The sequence below is a fragment of the Oncorhynchus masou genome, chromosome 31, assembly GCF_036934945.1.
Source record: "Oncorhynchus masou masou isolate Uvic2021 chromosome 31, UVic_Omas_1.1, whole genome shotgun sequence".
NCBI lineage: Eukaryota > Metazoa > Chordata > Actinopteri > Salmoniformes > Salmonidae > Oncorhynchus > Oncorhynchus masou.
Window position 1 is genome coordinate 19,475,055 of NC_088242.1, and position 18,901 is coordinate 19,493,955.

Genomic DNA, 18,901 nt, shown 5'->3' on the forward strand with positions numbered 1-18,901 from the left:
ATATAATTAATTGCATGGCAGTCATGATTTTTAAAATTATTATTAGGAAACAGTTGTATTGTGATTAGTGACATTTGCCATTAAACCCAATCTAAACCAATACCATTAAAATTGCAGAACTCTATACAGTGTGTCTTTGGGAGCATTGAAGACCAATAGAGACAATAACATTGAAACCACTGCTATAGCCTAATGGTTTGCTTGTTCATCAGGAAATAATCCAGACCTTTTTAATGGGAATAAACCACACATGAAGGGGCCGTTTCCTTGACACAGATTAAGTTTTAAAGAAAGACAAACTGAATTGCTTTCATGAAAGACTGACTTGAATTGTGAGGATGACCAAACAATTTATTTTCATCATGAGCGAAATCTATTGGTTTTCTACTCAATGTTGCAAAGGAAATGTTGTGATCTATTCAATAAACACAAGAGAACAGCAAAATGGATAAAATAGTGTGGTGGTATAGCAGGAATAGTGGTATCTAGTGGTCAAAACCTGGTGCTTTCACACTACTCTATGGTAAATTATGCAAGCAACTTCAATGACAAATTTCTCTGAAGAGGGGAAAATAACATCAATAGATTCATAGGGAATACATTACATAGTATAGAAAAGCAATACTCCAAGCCACAGCTTCATACTACTTGTCAAACATAGAGAACCGATGCTGTATACTGGTTCTTGAGGTGTGGGAGGTCCGGGGGTGGCTTTTGACAATTTTTTGAGATTCCTCATGTCTTTCTCATTGTTAGGAAGCAGTTTGGTCCAAATCGAATGTTGGGTAATTTCTTTATTTAATATTTTCTAAATCCTATAAATTAAAATTGCCAATTTGGGTGCAAGCTTCATTTCTCAAAGATACAATTTAATTTCAACAAAATAATGTTTCAGGAATGTGAATCTTACCTGTTTCTAACTACAGAAACAATTTCATAACTACCTGAAATAGTGGGTGTCATGGCTTGCTGAAATTGCATGGAACGACTCACTTCTATTCTAATTCTGTTCTTGTTTTCAAGGCTGATGTGCTATAACCCATATCCTACCACAACCCTCAAACAGGCCAGTAGGGAACAGACATCCCACATGCATGACCAATTTACCTGAATTAACTCTCTTAATTTGTGTGTGTGTGGTGCATGGATGCTGCCTTTCTGGTGTTTGTGTGTGCGTGTGTATGTAACTCCATAGGGGTTGAGTGCGGTAGGGGTGGCTCTAATTTCCTGAACAAGTTGATAAAAGACAGAATCCAGACATCCTCAGAGCAGAGGTAGAGGAAGCCCAATCCTTGGTGGATGGAGAGGGCCTGTGCTCCAAAGTTGCGGGGCATTCCCTCAATTTAGCTTTAATTAAGCGCACCGGTCGAGTCACTGAGGAACAATGAGCCGTCTGTCTGTTCAAGGAGCTGCGGTCAGAACTTGAAGCCAGCCGGCGAGTCTGTTCGCTCAATAAATCCAGCCTCTTCCTTGACCATAAAGCCCTGCTGGATAGATTCTGGCCCAACATAGGTGTTGTTGCACTTGTTCAACTACTGAACTGAGACATGATTCAATAGGCTAAGTTATCTGAGAGAGGGAGAGAGAGTGAAAGAGGGAAAGAGTCAGAGTGGAAGAAAGAGAAGAAGTGTGTGGGAGTTTGATGTGCGTCCGAGGGTAGGACGAGACTGATGCATATCAGCCCAAGTCCCTTGGGACAGAGAGGGGCTGAGGGACGAGTTAGGGGCAGAGAGCTACACCCCTTTCAGTATTTATTACTGCTATAATGTTTCAGCTCTCTGGTAAAGAACTTGTGAGCAGGTAGAGTGAAAAAAAATGTATCATCCACAACTGATAAAACAACAGAAGGCATAAACTTGGGAGGCTGTAAAATAGCATGGGGTGGCTCAAGGGGTATCATCACAGATTGATTCCAGACTTTGGTTTTCTAGTCCTGAAAAGGAATCTGTCCATTCACCAGATGAATTCACGCAATACCTTATAGTTTTCCTTTCTTTTCTCCTCATACTAAAGTGATCCATATTTGGATATTGATAGAGGATTTTTAGAATGCCATCTTTTGTTGCACAGTGTTTCCTTTTATCAGAGGAAGGTTTTGTTTTACCCATCAATCACAAGGGTTGTCGCAATACCTCAGAGCTCTTCCCTTGTGGAGGGTTCAGGTGAAGGTCCTTTAGAGGACACCTTGGCTGTGTGTGTGTGTGTGTGTGTGTGTGTGTGTGTGTGTGTGTGTGTGTGTGTGTGTGTGTGTGTGTGTGTGTGTGTGTGTGTGTGTGTGTGTGTGTGTGTGTGTGTGTGTGTGTGTGTGTGTGTGTGTGTGTGTGTGTGTGTGTGTGTGTGTGGAGGTGGAGGTGGAGGTGGAGGTGAAGTTGTATGTATGGGTTGTGCCCCTGTTGTGTAATTTTCACACTTCTCTGAGCATACACTATTTGTTTAGACTTTATTCTATAATCTAGTCTATGTGTAGCTAGACATATAACCCAAGACTTCAGATTATTCGCCGGGACTATTTAGGAAACGTTCATGGGATTTTTTACATCAAAGTCAAAAGTGCCAGAGACAGTGAAAAATATGGACAGTGGTGTGTGTGCACTAAACCCTAAACGTGGGATGAACTGTAGTTTTGAGAAACCATGAATTGAGTTGCATTGCCTTTATAAATTTAACTTGACTGGCCAATAAAACAAAAGGCCTCCACCGCCAGGTCGACTGCGGGTCAGGCCCATCTCCCCAATCGAGAGGGACTGATCTGACTCACTGTTTTTCCCAAAACACAAACTGTGAAATTTATACTTCAACAATGTCAGCTTCCCTCCGCACCACTGTCAGTCAGAGCAGGCAGGCCTTACCGTTCTAGTTGCAGCAGCAGAAAACATTTGGGAAATAAGAGGATCCCGTATCATTTCCTGTTCCACCATTCCATGTCTGTCTGTCTGTCTGTCTGTCTGTCTGTCTGTCTGTCTGTCTGTCTGTCTGTCTGTATGTCTCTCTTCCTGTGCCTCTGTGCCCACTTGTTCAGTGTGACTGCTGGCCCGGTTTAGTCTCGGAGAGGGCAGGGGCGCTCACACTCTCTGGGCCAAGTGCCAGCCTGTCCTCTACACCCATGTTTGACCACAGAGCCAAAAGCGAGTGTTTTCTATTTCTCTTGGATCCCTCTTTCAAAAGGTTTTCCTTGCTCTGTCTGTCGAAAGCTTAACCCCCGTTTCCAATGAGAAGTTCTCGTCCTGGCAAGAAACGGCTTAAACGAACACAGAATATTTCATTTTTGAGGGAAAAAATAAATAGATTGTGAAAACAAACTGGATGGGGTCTTTCATAAGTGCAGTTTGGAGTGTGGCTACAAACAGGAAAGGTGAGACACAGGTAAATGTGTCGGCTCATTCAATTAGCATTGACTCTGGCTAGAATGTCTTTCCATAAAAGCCTTCGCCGACTGAGCCAACATCTTCTAATCCCACACGGGGCTGACTGAATTTATTAAATTACTTCCAAGATTACATATGAAAAAAGTCTTCAAATATGCTGAGATGTACAAGATAAGCTTTCAAAGCTGCCTATCTGGTAATTCACAGCGAGAGCATTTTTGAATGGAAATTACTTCTCATGGGCAGTTTTCACTCAGTGGATCCTGTAAAACTAAGTGCCACATTTATCCTCTCCCACTAAGAAAATAGCTTTAAAAAAAGTATTCCAGGAGATTCACTGAAGATGTACACTGTAGCTTTGATAGCAATTAAAGTAGAAATATTTGCTTATACAAATTTGACTACTGCAACGGCTATGACTACTAATGCTATTAATAATAACAATAGTTGTGTTTATGATAAAATAATATATGACTTATTCACTTTCATAAATATTATTTCAATACAACGTGTATTTTATAAATGTTTAAAAATAAGGGTGGTTAATCATAGAGATGAACAGACTAACAGACTATATATTTATCTAAATTGGTTTGTATTTATCCCGTCACTGTATTTGTCTATGTGAATATACAGAGGAAACAGGCCTGCTGTGAACAATAAGAACAGTCTGGGTAATACAACAAACATTTTCCCTCGCATCCTTTTACATGTACAGTGTAAAGTTTTACATTGAGTCTAAATTGGGTTTGCAGTATCTGTTAGCATTTATGAGGCCCTCAAACTTGGCCGGCACATGGAAACGACACCCTGGATCTTACAATTACCCCTTCCACTCCAGTTAAACACTCTACGCCCTAAAAAAGAAAGGGCCCGTAATGAGATTTTACCAAAACATCAAACTGTAAGGTTGCGCTAGCTTTTCCGCTCCATCAGGGAATATAAAGTTTAAGACCCCTTTGCTATCAGTGACCCAGAGAGAAAAGGCACTGGCTGGAGAAGTGGCCCTCTAATTACCCAATGTGTGAGTGTGCAGTGAGACGCGGAGCCGCTGCAACAATGACACCTTGGGATGTATAGTTAGAGCTGAACAGGACCCCTAATTTATATCAGCACTATCGCAGGGCTAAATTTATTGACGGTAACGAAATACAGTGAGATCTGTTTTAAAAAGCCCTAAGGCCTCTTATTTTACAACTTGTCTGTCTTTCACTCTAGCCTAAACTGTAACTGTAGAGCTGACATGAAGGACATATGGTTTCCAAAGAAACCATTAGAAGGACACCCAGACCCCCACACCCCAATCCCCACCTCAACCACCACCCCAATAAACTACATTATTCTAAACTGTAACTGTAGAGGTGACATGAAGGACATATGGTTTCCAAAGAAACTATTAGAAGGACACCCAGACCCCCACACCCCAATCCCCACCTCAACCACCACCCCAATAAACTACATTATTCTAAACTGTAACTGTAGAGCTGACATGAAGGACATATGGTTTCCAAAGAAACTATTAGAAGGACACCCAGACCCCCACACCCCAATCCCCACCTCAACCACCACCCCAATAAACTACATTATTCGTCAACTTACAACGACTGAGATCTGTGTATCTAGACAAAAAGGGGAAAATGTGAAGTTCAAACACTTTTCAAGGAAAGTGAATTTACTGAGTGACACTGGATGATCATTTGAATGCGAATCGGGGGGAATTTGGGATGGAGAGGGAGAGGGGGGAAGACGTGCCTGTAACAGAGAGGTCAGACAGAAAACTTCAAAGTCGACGTTCAGAATTCAGTGTGTTTTTATGTGAGGGTCTGTGTTCTCTCCCAGTGGTTTTAAGTTCAAACGAGCGAGGGCTTATAAAAGGCATGTTAGGCCTATTATGTACATCCTATCTGTTCCAGACCTTATTGACCTTCACGAGACGTCCAGAAATAAGCAGTCATTAACTCGACCTCCACTGGAATTTATTTACGCTGGCTAATTTCTGCCTAGTTTTTGCAAGACCAAGGAGGGAGACGAACATCCTGGTTTTATTGGCCATTAGAGAGCTTGGGTTAACGCAGGGCAGTTTGTTTGGCTAAGTGGGGCAATTTTCATCTTTAAGTATCTCATGCCACTTCCTCTCGCAACATGTAAATGATACACACTCAACCTTCCCACCCCAATTCCTCCAACTTGGTGAGAATTTCAACCAAACTCGCTATCAAACTTTTTCTCTGAATTGTCTCACAAATATTTATTCATGAAATCTATTTGTTCATTAAATATTTGTATATGTATCCTTATGTTCACTTCGTGGAACTATTTAAAAAATGATCTGTTTACAATGCGGTGTTACAGTACCAGGGGTGTGTTTTCAGATAGGGAGACAAGGAGACTGGTTATTATTCATGCTCTTCATTTGGTCCAGCTCAGGTGGACTGAGGCCTGCTGTTATCTCTGGCTGATGAGGTCATGTAATGAGGTCATATAGATAACCAGCTGCTGGAAGCCAAGTAACACTGTCTACCAGGGACAGAGTGGAACGTCACTGCAGTATCATGTAAAATAATATTTCTACTTTTGATTTTAAAGCTACTGTCTGTTTGTTATCCAATAATTTCAACTAATGATGAATTCATCAAATACACAAAGAGATCAGTACAACTGTTTTGCCTCATTATAACCAAATAAACTCACAAATTCACTTGTTGTCACTACTGTATATCTTCTCATTAATATTCCCCAACTCCCTGGACGTGTTGCCAAATCTCACACAAAGGCCAACAAGCCACAATTTGACCTGAAGATTAGATTTGTGCACAGTCTTAGCTGGGACGCCCGTCTTTAACCCCCTCCTCTCCCCTTCCCTCCCCTTTTCACCTCCCTCCTCCCTACTCTCCTCCTCACCGACCCAGCGTCCTCCCCCCTTTGCCCTAAGGAGGATGAGGCCAGAACAGCTGCACAGCCAATTGTCTGCTGTGAGTTACAGCAAGGTGCCTGGCTCCAGGCTTTTATTGATAATATTACAGTACTTGATGTAAATATGACTGCGGTGGCCTTCCTCCTCAGCGTGGGTCGAGGCTGGCCTGCAAACCAAACCCTGACCCCCGCGCACAGCTCCCCGAGGTGGAGCACACAGCACAGGCTGCTGCTTGCAGGAAGCACATAAGTGACTTTCGCCATAATAAATATCCTCCTGCTTTTTTGACAAAGGTTTTGTACTGCTTTATAGATGTATTTTATTTTGGGCCATAACTTCACACAGAACCGTATCATGGGGCTGCAGGCCTCATTTGCTACTAGAGAGTTGAAAGGGCAGTGACTTCAGAAAGTATTCATACCCTTGTACTTATTCCACGTTTTGTTGTTACAGCCTGAAATCAAACATGTTTTTAGACATTTTTACAAATGTATTGAAAATGAAATACAGAAATATCTCATTTAAATAAGTATTCACCTCCCTGAGTCAATACTTTGTAGAAGCACCTTTGGCAGTGACTACAGCTGTGAGTATTTTTGGGTAAGTCTCTAAGGGCTTTGCACACCTGGATTGTACAATATTTGCCCATTTTTTATTTCAAAATTCTTCAAGCTCTGTCAAGTTGATTGTTGATCATTGCTAGACAGCTATTTTCATGTCTTGCAATAGATTTTCAAGCGGATTAAAGTCAAAACTGTAACTAGGTCACTCTGGGAACATTTAATGTCATCTTGGTAAGCAACTCCGGTGTAGATTTGGCATTGTGTTTTGGGTTATTGTCCTGCTGAAAGGTGAATTTGTCTCCCAGTGTCTGGTGGAAAGCAGACTGAACCAAGTTTTCCTCTAGGATTTTGCCTTTGCTTATAGCTGTATTCTGTTTCTTTTTATCCTAAAAAACTTCTTAGTCCTTGCCGATGACAACCATACCCAAAAATCATGTTAACCACTATTATTGAACACGGAATGAGTCCATCCAACGTATTATGCAGTTTGTTAAAGTCCTTTGCAGACTGTACATCAGATTCAGTATTTTACGATTGTCACGTCACACTGTGCGATGTTACCTAATTAAAATCTTGATATTAACCTGGCCAGATTGTATGAATTACTTCAGTTCTACAGTTCTTCAGCACCAGCAGCACAAGCATCACTCTATGTATATGCGGGTGTGAAGTGCGTTTTGAATCAAGACATTTCAGCTTTTAATTTTTTTATTTTTATAAACTGTTCTACAAACAAAATTCAACTTTGACATTATTGGGTATTGTGTGTAGATCAGTGACACAAAATCGCAATTTAAACAATTTTAAATTCAGGCTTAAACACAACAAAATGTGGAAAAAGTCAATGGGTGTGAATACTTTCTAAAGACACCGTGTGTACTGTAGGTCGGTACAGTGTACTGCACACATGCTCTGTAGCCCGGGGAGGCTCAGTCTTTCTCTCTCTCTATCTCTCTCTCTCACACACACACACACACACACATAGCCTGCCGCCTTGCCTCTCCTCCTGCGCCAGCTGCAGAGTGTGTGCAGACAGACGGATCTTACTCCCAGTGATTAGGTCTTTCATGTGCCCTGACCTGAGGGTGTTAAGTCAGCTTTAATGCCTGAGCATTGAATTCTCTACTGTCTTCACTACTGGAGCTAAAGAGCCCCCCCCCCCCCCCCACAGATGCAGTCCACCCACACTCCATTCCTTCACTGATGCACTGAGGGGAGATACAATTTGAACACTGTGCCTTTCCACTAGCCAAGACAGGAAACAAATATGAATATGGTATAAGCTTCCCCATTTCCTAGATGATTAATATTATATGCTGAATGGATGCAGGTCCTGACAGTTAAGATGTCAATATGAAGACAAAAGGGCCATATTTCATTATTACTTTCAGCAGTGCTCATTAAATTCTGTTACTCGATTAGCCATCTGCTGGGTGTGAGGGAGAAGAGTGAACAGAGGAGAGGAGTGGGGATGTTACTGTACATGTATGGTAGCCTGATCAGTGTTTTTGCTCCCCTCAAGCTGTTTATACTCATTAAAGATACCCATTAGATGGTATACAGTACATATACAAAGTCATCTTATAAATAAATACATTAAATGAAAGAAAAATATATTTCATTATTTTCATACATGTTATAACCAATTATAAATAAACAGGTTTCAGAGTGGTTGGTAATTCACACATGCTTTTTCTAAGTGTCAGTGAAAAGAATGGATATAGTGTTGCCCGTTTAAGGGTCATGAGTTGCCAATGTGGAATGGACACATGTAGCAATTTATCACTTGTCTCTCAACGCGTGTGTGGGTGGCCGAGCTCCGGGTATTATTGCAATTTGTGAGCAACTGACAGTAATCCCCCTCTCCCAGTGAAGGCCATATTTTCCTCTGCATGCAGGGAAGCATGTCTTCAGTAAACCTCATCCTACAAAAAATGTCTACTCCCCCGCTATATGTACTTCATGTACAGACCATGATACTGTATATACTATAGACCAAAGACATATATTTAAATGTATGGCTCTGCTGTAGACAGCTAGAGACATGCTTACAATAGCCGTTTTTGAACTATTAATCAATCCCATTAAAACGTCACAAACAGATACACCTACATTTTTGTGCTGTTAGATGTTGTTACACATTCGGAAGTTGTGTGTTCTTTTTATCTAGGAAATAATCATAGTTCAATATCGTTTCCTTTTGGGCCTAATAAACTATCCCTGTTTTTGAAATACTGAAGGGCTTTCTACTGAGATATTAATTATACATAAATATGTTTGCTAAAACAGGTTTGTCTGATTTTAACTGAATAATGCTGAAAATTGTCTTTAAGAAACAAACAATTCAAAAAGTTAGCATTGCCTTCATATCACACTGTTAAAAATAAAGGTGCAAGTTGGAACCATATAAGGTTCTTGAGAGCGATGCCATAGGATAACCATTTTAGGGTCTCTGAAGAACCATACAAAATAGGACCAGAATTGAATAGCCCTGCTGTAGGGCCTTTTTCGCATATACCCCAGTGTGACATTCGAGTGGAGTTTAGATACCAGTTCCACCCATGACTGTGTTTGCTTGTGACAAAGACATGGTTGTTGCATTCATTCATTTTCAGTCCTGTGACCTTCACCAGGTGAGATCCTAAGTGAATATGTTGTAATTGAAATGTAATTATTTAAGACAATACAATACATACACTGAGTATACCAAACATTAAGAACACATTCCTAATATGGAGTTGCATACCCCCTTTTTGCCCTCAGAACAGCCTCAATTCATTGGGACATGGACTCTACAAGGTGTCAAGCATTCCACAGGGATGCTGGCTCATGTTGACTCCAATGCTTTCCACAGTTGTGTCAAGTTGGCTGGATGTCCTTTGAGTAGTGGACCATTCTTGATACACACAGGAAACTGTTGAGCGTGAAAAACACAGCAGCGTTGCAGTTCTTGACACACTTAAATCATTGCGTCTGGCACCTAGTAACATACCCTGTTCAAAGGCACTTAAATATTTTATCATGCCCATTCACCCTCTGAATGGCACACATACACAATCCAGGTCTCAATTATCTCCTCCCCTTCATCTACACGTATAAAGTGGATTCAACAAGTGACATCAATAAGGGAGCATAGCTTTCACCTGGATTCACCTGGTCAGTCTGTCATGGAAAGAGCAGGTGTTCCTAATGTTTTGTACACTCAGCATATTTTATAAGGCCTTCTTTTGAGGGTCTAGTTTGACCCTAATATAGTGGCCTGAAACTCATAGTTTACAGGCCACATCAGGCCTGCAAGTCATATTATTTAGAATTTTTAGTCACTCGCAACCTGCATCAAGAATGACTGCAAGGCTTGGAAAGACTAAGATATGAGACCTTAAACATCTCAACTGGAACAACCATTTCAGGATCAGGTGCAATAAGCCAAGTAACAGATTGGAATATTTCAGAAAAGTGCTTGTTATTTATATTTGAGATGCATACGATTAATTAATCAATCAATGTACATGCAAAAACATTGCAATTGAAACAAACAATTTAAAAAAAATATACCGGCAATAGAGCATGCTGGGAAATATGATAATGATGACTGTAGTTTTGGTTCAACTCTGGTTATTAACACCAACCCAGGGGTTATTTTACACCACTGAGTGTTAATTTAACTCTTTACGGTGTTATTTTAACTCTTGAATCAACAGTAGAAATGTTACACTGAAAACTCAACACTATTTAACACTGGCCAATTTGCGGTGTCCTATGAAAGGGACACATCTCCAGGCTTCCATACATTTCAAGAACCATACATTTCTGAAGAACCGTAGATGCCACATCAAGAACCCCACACTTCACTCAACGGTTATTTGTTGGGCAAGAGTTCTCCAAGGAACATTAAGAGCTGAGAAAGAACCATTTAAGAATTAATTTTCAGTACAGTATCATTTATTGACCATCAACTAATGTAAATGTAATTTTCTTTCATACTGCTCATTGACAATCAGAGTTTGAATAACACAAGGTGAAGAATAACAATATAATGTCAATATTATCAAATGTAAAATGAGCAACATTCTTAAAATATCATAATAAAACTTGTAATGGTATTTCACCCCAGAACCACACACCAGTGTGTTGACTTTTATCCACATTGAAAGGCCGACTGACCATTAAGCTCACAATCTGACACATTATGCCAGCTCACTGATGATTGAACGTGATACTGACTTGCAGAAGTGAGAAACAAGTGAAATATCTGAGGTCAGTTACAGAGCCATATGTTATTACTTTGGAAGAAACAAGGTGAACAAATCTTACATCGTTGACTCAGAACATCTGAACTTTTATGGGAAAAGTTTAAGTCCATTTTGATGAATCGAATAGTTTGTTACAAAGAAGGATCCGTTCTTGGAATTCATCTAAATGAGTTGTGTTAAAAAATATCTAATGCTTTGGTCAACAGGAAAATGATTAATTTCCATGTTAACATTAGCAAAAGCAGCAGGAGAAAGGAAAACTACTGTATCTGTAATGACACATATGGGCCATTTCCTGGTGTATACTGTGGTTGCACACTCAAATTGATTGTAATTGTTAGCTTCCTGAATTTTGCAGGCGTTTAATTTGCCAGACTGGCCGAATTAAAAAACAATCATGAAATTCCACTCCTCCATATAAAAACAAGTATGTATACGTTTATTTACAAATCAAATTTCTCTTGCCTAATCTATACATGTTTTTATATAACACAATTAAAGGCACTCCACTTTAAATACTAACATGCTTGATTGACAATCTGAGATCTTGAGAAGGAACTCATTATTATGAAAAGAATACAATTATAGAGTTTTCTTTCTGATGCTAAAGACACATGTTCAAGAAGGATGGACCAGCCATAGTTTGGATTGATGTAAGACACTATAGAAGTTCTAATGTATTGATTCTAATGTACGCTATTCTGCTATACATAGAGAAAACTAGGCAAGAACTGCCGTTGTCTTGAACTCAGTGTTCCCCCTATGTTCATAAAATAATTTCTGCCACTCAAATAAATATTAATAATTCAGGATGCTAAAAGTTTTCAGTGTAAACTTAAAAGACTAAAACCAGAAATATAGTATGTAGAAAATATAATGGAGCTATATATTTGTTAATAAGATCATATTTGAGAACTAACAATTACCAAAATAAAAACTAGACAGTCAGAGCGAATCTAAAATTCCAAGAATAGCATGGCATGGGGCCTCCATTGATTTTGTTATGTTTGAGTCACTCAGATAGCATAAGAACACTGCATAAGCATTGACAGAATGTGTAAAACTGCAGGAAACTAGCTTCAAAACAGCAACATTTTGTCTCCGGGGCCAAGAGGAGGACCTTTAAATATTTTGGTCGGGGAAGCCCCCATCGCTGCCTGAAAAAGATCCTAGGGGAAACACTGCTTGAACTCATGAACTTACTGTACTGGAAGGAGGTGAACATGTTTTAATGCTGCACGCAAACACATAAAACAGTCCTTCAAAGTACAGTAAAGCATGACATGATAATAGCTAGCAATGAGTCAAGATCAATTGGTCAATGGTCTGTATATGACAAAAACATGTAGGCCTACAGTATGTCCTGCATTCTGTACTGTACTTATATGGTGCAGCAGTATCATACATTACTACAACTGACTGTATCGTGGAAGTATTAACTGGCCATGTGGCTTGTGACACCCCATGAACTCCTAGTTTCAAGTGAAACCACAAATCGCAGTAAAAATCCAGAGGACAGGAATGGATACAAACTCAGCATTAGCACATAACTAATTACTGTGGATCAATGTTAATAAAATCTTTCCTGACATATAAAGTCCATGTGCTATAAAAGGAACCTTGCATAAGGGGAAAACATTAAGCGATGTTGCAGGTTTCTATGACCAGAGAGCGAACTGCATTACAGTATACGTAAAGAGATACCCTCCCAGACTGTAGCAGGCCATTGTAGTCATAGTATATGTGAGAGGAGGGATTGAGTAAAGAGCACAAGCTGGTTGATGAGAGGTATCAGATTGTAACAACATCCTCTGCGGTAGAAGCCATCTTAGCTGACCCTACACTCCTTGTTAGGTGGCCAGGTAAAAGCCTCTTCTCTGTCCCACACAGCAGATGAGTGCAGTACACCTATCCAGCCTATCCGATGCTCATATGGGGAAGCAGAGGTAATGAGAGGGCACTGTAAAGAAACCCTTCCCTAGCACCCAGTGTATTAATCTAGTCTAATGCTCATTGAACAATAACATCAACTCAGGAGGAAAATAGATACATTTTTGATTTTCTTGTTCTGAATTTGAGTCTGAATGTGAAATTGTAATAAGCACTGAAACGAGCTATAGGATGTATCTCCAACTTGCCTGTTCCTTGTTTGGAGAATCTGAATGGATCATGTTTTGGATAAGGGTTAAATAATTACATGATCATCCAAAAATAATACTAAAATTATTAAAATAGTAATTGAGTCTATGGCGAAACGCGGAGAAAATACATGTACAGCTTAGTAAGAAAGGTTGGCAGATAATGCTGAAATAGTAAGAAAGTTTGGCAGATAATGCTGAAATAGTAAGAAATGTTGGCAGATAATGCTGAAATAGTAAGAAAGGTTGGCAGATAATGCTGAAATAGTAAGAAAGGTTGGCAGATAATGCTGAAATATAATTTGAATAAATGGGAGAAGTCTGAAGCAGACTTTTTCAGTAATTCTAAAAAAGTGTTTGCTTGGTTTTCTTGAAAGAAATAGAAAATCGTGTTTATTCACCAATATTTCCAGGAATTTAACATTTGTGTCCAGATTCATCATTTGTAGTGTGTATATCATTCGTCTCACATCTTAAAGAACAAGGATGCCATGAAGGGTGAGAGAGGTCAATAGACAAAACAAGCTGACAATCAAATCACAAGCAACGATTTCAATAAAGTGCCAATTAAGTATGTGTTTTGTCCATGTAGTTCGCCCAATCTGCCTTTGAAAGCGTGCATTGGACCCTGAGAAATGTTATACAGTGCTGGGTGGGACATGGTTTCAGGAGGTTTGATGTTTCGCTCTATGGGCCATGTTGCCTCAGTGGTGCCTTTGCAGTGTCATCAGAATTACATTTTCTGATTAGCAATAGACCTACCTGCAAAACAACACAATTTGAATAGGCTACTGAGTTGTACTAATGCTAGTTACTACTGCTATAATTAATTCGTCACTTAGTATAACCAACCATCTAAATAATAATAATAATATATTTTTTTACATTTTTTCCTTCATTATCTCTATCATCAAATATGTGTGTGTAAATCACCGATAGTTGACCCGTTGTTTCTATAGCGTAGTGGCAAGTTAATTTAAGCCAAACCTAAAATGTTTGATAAAAATGTTTACATGTTTCACTCTACTTTGCACTTACTGTGAGTATAAACTATAAAGACTACCCTAGCCCTTGTGAGAATCTATGTGGACAATAGTTTGTTTTCTTATTAAACAACTTAAAACCCTTTTGGCTGTTTTGGAGAAGATAGGCCTATCAACAGGGAAAAATACAGACCGCAGGTGCTCTCCTCTCTTCAAAGGTCTTCTTCCTGGCAAAACAGTGACGCCCACGGTTCAGACGGTGTTTGTTGTTAAAAGTTTTTTTAAATGCAATTTACGCAGACGCTGGCCTATAATACAAATAATATTATCACACTGTGAGAGGCTCTGGAATAGGCTATATTTTGTCCGTGTATATAGGCCTATAAGGCCAGAGTTAATGGGCCTAAATTGGTCTCCAAAACGGCACACGCTTTACATAAGGTAGCTGTATCCACACAGCTACTTGCGCTTTCACCTAGCGCCTTGACAAGAGGCAGCCCATGAGATGTCACGCGCAGCCTGGGTCTCCGGGGACAATAAAGGTTACCAAGCGTGAAGTATCAGGGGTGCTGGAGTAGCACTCCACTTCAAATTATAGTTCGTGCTATGGATGTGAAGGGAAAATGCATAATAGATTCAGTGTACGGGTGAAGTAACTAAGCGAGCACTGAAAATAAACAGGAATCAAATCAAATGATTGATTGAAATAATTAGTCTCAGTAGCGGCCCAGGGCCCACACTCCAGCCCCTGTGGAAAGGTTGAAGAAAGCCACTTGTTGCTCGAGTGATCGCTCACACCTGCGTTGGGCGCAAATCTAATCTGTGATTTAAATTTGTACACAATGCCCAAGAGAATGTCCATGCGTAATTCTGTAAATCAGAGTAGCCTAAATCTTACGCTACATAGCCTATATGGATAGGGTATACTCATAATCAATTGTTCGATATGTGTTTCTTAATGAGAATATAGAATAACCTGGCATATTCGTGAGTAGCGTAGGTCTTATTTCAAAACAGCTCTAAAAATCAGCTAGGTCTGAGTTATTGATAGCCTATCATCTACTGCGTGAACCATATTTGACCAACCTTGCCTCCTGGTCTGTCTGTACATTAAGACAAGATCTCCTCAGTCCTTCCAGTACTCCTTCCTGTGTAGGCCTATTGGGTAACAAGGTAGATATAAACATTTAATTATTGCATAGGCCCTCATTCATAGATCCTTAAACAGCAGAGACACCAAACGCCTGGGTTTAATTCGTTCTCTCTGTCTGCCCAACATGACATGTCTGAAAGAATGTAACTCATCAACCCACGTCGGGCCTGTCTCGGGGTAGGCCACGGAAAAGCCACGTCCCGCAGCCACCCTGCGCTCCCCCAAAACATCTTGCAATAATCAGTCCAATTAGTGGAGGTCGTGGCAGAGAGCTCTCGGGTTAGCGGTGGGAGGTTGTGAAAATAGGGGGCGGCTATTAGAAGAAACGCGATCCCCATTCATCAGCATTGTAATAATCACCGCTCTGACGAGCCACGCGGGCCCAGCGAAGCTCTGATCAAAATGATCCATGGAAACAAGAGGTTTACAAACACTGTCAAGGCGAGACGGGTACCTTGATTCGGCCTGTCACTGCCAGGTTCCTCCCGCTTGCAGCAGAGGCTTTGATGGGCGCATGTGACTGCGCCGTCGCCCTGCAGCGCGCACTTTCCGCCTGCAAGGAATAAATTAATAGGCGCATCTTTAGCTGCAAGGAGCACTAGGCCTGTATAGGACATTGCATTGCTGTTGACAAGGAGGTGGAACAATAGGCTAAAGGCCTATTCTGTAGTTGTACTGTAGCCATGTGTAGCCTACGCCTAGTTGGCTCTTAGCATTTTCAGTTCATGATCCCCAAAGACCCTGGCAAACAGAATGACGTATTGATTGATGTGATTTTCGTGAAATTACTATTTTTAGTAGCATATAGCTAGGCCCAATAACTCAAACTATTTTCACATGGGCTAATGTATACTGCCCATATGTCAGATCAGAATTTCAAATGGATTTCATAAAATATTATTTTATATGGTGGCTAGAGCAATTGGCCTAGGTCTTTATATGCCTATACAGTCTATGACCTATTAGACACGATCATAAATTTACGTTTCTCAATAGTCAAATAGTCTACCCACAAGCAGTCATTATCAGACATGGTGCTAAAAAGGGGGGGACAGACGACCATTGTCACGGTCATCGCAAAAGTTATCATAAACGATTTGGGAGCTTTATGCATGTTATGGTTCAATTCGGAGACATTTAGCTGTTTCTTCTAGATTGTTAGAGAAGATACGCGAATTTAAAAGCGCTCGAAGTGGCTGGTCTGTCAAACAACGTTTGGGTTCTCACTTTTGCTCCATGAAAAGGGTTTTCTTAACCCCTCCTTTAGATTCGTCTTGAAGCACTATTTCGTGTCATTGATTGAACTTATACATTTGATATAGGCAATTGGAAGTTATATGCAATGGTTATTTTTTAAACATAGTTATTAAATATTTATTACACATTTGCACTTTCATCTTGTAGCCTTGGATTTATGATAATAATTGTTTAATTATTACACGCATATAGCCTATTAGCCTAATATTATTATTATTATTACATTCCCTTTGTGAGAATGTATTTTTAAGTGGACGAAGACGGGGAATATATAACTCATTAATACTCAGTCTAATATGGTTAAATGAGGCATTTTTCATATAGGCTACTCGTTTACACGATTAAATCGACGCGTTGTTTTTATTAATACCCATCTCAGTAGCCTTGTCCCCTGATGATTAGCATCAGTCAAGCTAATACCGAAATACCACTCTGCAAACTGGCTTCAGGCGAAACCCAAGTCAATTTATTAAACACGTTCATTTTGCGAGTGAAAACACAACATGAAAACGGATAAGGGTCTTCTTACAAGATAATTCATCTTAATGATAAAATGGAAAATTGTCCGTGTGCGTTTTTCATTTGTTTAACACCTCTTCCTTCGATCGGCATGTTAAAATGCATGATTTCGTGTATGACTATAGGCTATACATTATGCATGCATTTTAACCTACAGGTGCATACGAGACAGACCACTGTCCTTTCACTAAGGACTGATTTTCTTGCAATAAAGTGGCTCGGTTTTCTGGGTCTTATTTAGAGCACATAGGTCTGAATTAAGAGTAAAACTGAACTAGGCTACAATATTAAAGAGAAATAGAGACAAAGACTACCATAAATATTATAGCTTTTTGAACAAATATATCCAAATAATTTTGGATGCGTGATGTGATTAGCCTACCTAAATTCAAAGTAGGCCTATCGGCCTAATTGCAATCAATCTTAACATCAAAAAGTAATTGATGCGAGGAAATATTCGTCGTTGACAATTTTTCTCTACCCAAAAATATAGGCCCACGCATGTAATTTGTTGACTAGACGAGTTGGCTACACTTTTGTTCGAAACCTGTGTAGGAGCCCCGCCAGGCTGCACCCGCGCCGCGCCAGGCTACCCTGTGATCACTGACCCACAGGTTGGAGAAGCTCGAGCTCGCCTGAAAGAGGGAAGGCAACCGAGGTCCATTTTCATTGAAGGCATAACAACACAGAGCAGAACACGTTTTCATCTCTTGCCATATTACCACCCTTTCCATTTATACTACAAGCGTCAGCGATTCTATAATTTCACACAAAATGTAATTTTGCTAAGCTTTCTTGTGGTCTGAGGTGTTATTAAGTTAGATCAAAAAGCTTTTCGGATGAAAGCTGAAACAGGTTTTTGCGTTATATTTTACAGAAAGCAGATACCAGAGATGCGTTTAAGATCTGTGGATGGAAAGAGACCTGGCCTCGTGTGATATGATACTAGTGAGTGTAAATGTACTTAATGAAGAGGTCCCTCTGTGATGCAATATAAATCTATCAACTGGTCAATTCTTCACTCCACCGGTCAATACAAAATTACATCTTCACAACAGGTAGCTATGGCACTCTCACTCAGAACAATTATTATTATTGGTATTTTAAAAAGACATCATGGGCATATTTAATTATTAACATCTAATATATGTCTTATATCCTGTCATCTCCAAATAAGAGGTTAATTTGTCTTACCGGCAGCATCAATTAGGATCTCTCGTTCCCCTCAGAAAGCCGTAGAGAGCGCGAGCTCTCCGCGCTCTCATAGCAGAATACACCTCTCTCAACCTTTGTTTTGTTATTCAGGCACCTTGTGCGTTTGCTCTAATGTTACAGTATTCCACATTGTACAGTTCCCGGGGATGTGTGCCCACGGGATGCCTGCCTGCCTGCCTGCCTTGTTAATTTGTCATATCCGCAAGTGCATGAAATACTCTACAATGCATGCTTAATTACACCAGAGGTTATCAATGCGCACATGATCTAACAGGAGTTAAACTAGGATTTGAAGGTGAGGGAACTGTCTTCAACACTGGGCAATTTTCTATGATTTTATTTTAACAGAAATCTATTTAATTCAACTGTCTCCCATTCCTGGAACACGTGTCAACAGTGACCCAAGATTGCCCAAGTTATTCATACTTGGAGATATACTGTATCTATAGATTTTTGTTACTGTGTCAAAACATGGCAAATAATGCAAAATATGTGTCCCCCAGCAATGTTATTCACGCCTAGCCTATAGTTTAAATATCAT

General features: G+C 39.9%; 1 long non-coding RNA gene across 1 annotated transcript in view; it reads right to left on the reverse strand.

The window, feature by feature from the left end:
- LOC135525118 (uncharacterized) overlaps positions 1-18,427 on the reverse strand; it is a 43,059-nt gene extending 24,632 nt beyond the window's left edge. Inside the window, exons 1-3 of the long non-coding RNA XR_010453071.1 lie at positions 18,340-18,427; positions 15,824-15,922; positions 15,303-15,374 (exon numbers count right to left, since the gene is read on the reverse strand). This is a non-coding gene — a long non-coding RNA (uncharacterized LOC135525118). The remainder of the gene's footprint in view (positions 1-15,302; positions 15,375-15,823; positions 15,923-18,339) is intronic.
- Positions 18,428-18,901: the final 474 nt, after the last annotated feature.